At 57.1% G+C, this 2,500-nt stretch overlaps 2 non-coding genes across 2 annotated transcripts in view; both read left to right on the forward strand.

The window, feature by feature from the left end:
- Positions 1–36: 36 nt before the first annotated feature.
- Positions 37–195, forward strand: LOC123500604. The gene has a single exon (XR_006673398.1). It is a non-coding gene; the product is annotated as a 5.8S ribosomal RNA (ribosomal RNA).
- A 646-nt stretch (positions 196–841) lies between these two features.
- Positions 842–2,500, forward strand: part of LOC123500605 — a 4,773-nt gene continuing 3,114 nt past the window's right edge. The window contains exon 1 of the ribosomal RNA XR_006673399.1: positions 842–2,500. This exon is cut by the window's right edge and continues 3,114 nt beyond it. This is a non-coding gene — a ribosomal RNA (large subunit ribosomal RNA).

Raw genomic sequence — 2,500 nt, forward strand, 5'->3', positions numbered from 1 at the left:
GGCCTAGTTCCGACGTAATTCCAAACATACTATCACAACTCTTAACGGTGGATCACTCGGCTCGTGGGTCGATGAAGACCGCAGCAAGCTGCGTGTCGGTATGTGAATCGCAAGAATACCAGATACATCGACAAGTCGAACGCACATTGCGGCGGCGGCACTCTCATGTGCTGCCGTCACCCTACACGAGGGTCGGATATCATATCACATGCATCGGCATTGTCCAGCCGCGCAAGTTACTACTACTACTCTTTCAACCACATTCGCGCCGAAAGGGCTTCACACCCTCACGCGCGTTTGTAGTACAATGAAATGGGGCACTTATAAAGCGGGACCAAATCCTAACGGAAGCGGTCCCGTGGGTGAGATGCATCATGGCATCTTTCAGAGTGCTTGCGTTGGTCTGGCTTTGACCGCATTGGGGAGTTTTCGCCTTTGTGGCGTTCCCTTAAGACCTAAGGCATCGATGGCGCAACGCGTGTGCGTGTTGCTGTCACGTGCCGATGACTTGGCATTACTCGGATGAACTAGCTAGCTAGCTCATTACGAGTTTTGCCTGCGGTCTCGGCTCCCAACCTCCTATGATTAAAGCTGGTTGAGGAGGGCGACCGGGTCGGACTGTTTGTTCTGTACTGCGGCTCGCACCTACTCTATAAAGCTGGAAGGAAGGGATCGAGAACGTTGAGTGGAGCCAAACTTTTTCGAATCTTGTCGCGTCGACTACGGGGTTAGAGTACGCGTATCGCTTCTTTCCCTGCTGTCGGCCGACGAGAGAGAGACAAAGTTGTAAAAAGCACTGTGAAAAGCTTGAATGAGCGGCTTGACGGTGCGGCTCCAATGTCGACCTCGTGTTAGGGTAGAGTACCCGCCAAATTTAAGCATATTAATAAGCGGAGGAAAAGAAACCAACAGGGATTCCCTTAGTAAGGGCGACTGAACCGGGAAGAGCCCAGCGCATAACCTGGCGTCGTGACCCGGCGCCAGGGTGTTGCGTTTCGGAGGGTCCGGCACGCAGTCTCTCACCGCCTAAGTTATGCTTGAAAGCGGCCACTGCCCGTGGAGGGTGACAGGCCCGTGTGGCGAGCCCGCGAGGGTACACGAGAGATTGTCGGAAAGGGCCTCCGTAGAGTCGGGTTGCTTGATAATGCAGCCCTAAGCAGGTGGTAAACCCATCTAAGGCTAAATATGACCACGAGACCGATAGCGAACAAGTACCGTGAGGGAAAGTTGAAAAGAACTTTGAAGAGAGAGTTCAAGAGTACGTGAAACCGTTAAGAGCCAAACGGGTGGGACCTCGAAGGTCGAACCGAGGGATTCAGCTCGTCGGCCCAGGTCGGCCGGGTGCGGATTCGCAGATGCGACCCAGGAAATCTGGGCGTGCCCGCACTCGAGCCGGCGCCGGCGGGCGTATTTCCTCGTGATGTAGGTCGCCGCGACCCGTTGCTGGGGACGTCGAAGGCCCGGGCGGACTGGTACCCCGACGTTGTGCGCCTCGTTGCGCCTTCGAAGGGGGAAACCTCCGGTGTCCTGGCTGCCCTGCGACGGTCGTGCAGCAGAGGGCGGCGCAAGCTTCCCTCTCGCGGCGTGCAAAAGGTCGGTGACCCACCCGACCCGTCTTGAAACACGGACCAAGGAGTCTAACATGTGTGCGAGTCATTGGGCGCACTAAACCCAAAGGCGCAATGAAAGTGAAAGGCGCGTGTCTCTTCGGAGGCGCGTGCCGGGGCCGATCCCCGACCGGGCGATGCCGCCGCGTTCACGCCATACCAAAGCGGGGCCCTGTGGCGGTTCAAGGGCGGAGTGAGTCCCTTCTCCGTCCGCCGTCGGTCCCGTGGGTGGCGCGGTGCGCTCGTTGGTCCGAGCTTGCTCGCCTGTACGCAGGGGGCGCAGGCCCGACTTGTCATTCGACGCTGTCGCGCGAATCTGTTGTTGACCTCATCGGCTTTGCTTGGGCTCGGCTGGCGTGCCGCGTGTCTGGGCGGGCTTTGGGCGGGGCCTCTCGGGGCTTTTCGGCTCGTCCGGCGCGGTGGCGCCTTCCGATCCTGCTCTGTCCGGAGTGGCCTAGCGCGCGTGCTGTCGGCAAGTACCATGAGCAGACATGTTGGGACCCGAAAGATGGTGAACTATGCCTGGCCAGGATGAAGCCAGAGGAAACTCTGGTGGAGGTCCGTAGCAATTCTGACGTGCAAATCGATTGTCAGAGCTGGGTATAGGGCGAAAGACTAATCGAACCATCTAGTAGCTGGTTCCTCCGAAGTTTCCTCAGGATAGCTGGTACTGTGGAAACGGAGGAGTTTCATCCGGTAAAGCGAATGATTAGAGGTCTTGGGGACGAAACGTCCTCAACCTATTCTCAAACTTTAAATGGGTGAGATGCCGAGCTTGCTTGAATGCTGAAGCTTCGGCGACTAATCTGAGTATCTAGTGGGCCATTTTTGGTAAGCAGAACTGGCGCTGTGGGATGAACCAAACGTCGAGTTAAGGGGCCTAAACGAATGCT

The sequence above is a fragment of the Portunus trituberculatus genome, unplaced genomic scaffold, assembly GCF_017591435.1.
Source record: "Portunus trituberculatus isolate SZX2019 unplaced genomic scaffold, ASM1759143v1 PGA_scaffold_437__1_contigs__length_6512, whole genome shotgun sequence".
Lineage (NCBI taxonomy): Eukaryota > Metazoa > Arthropoda > Malacostraca > Decapoda > Portunidae > Portunus > Portunus trituberculatus.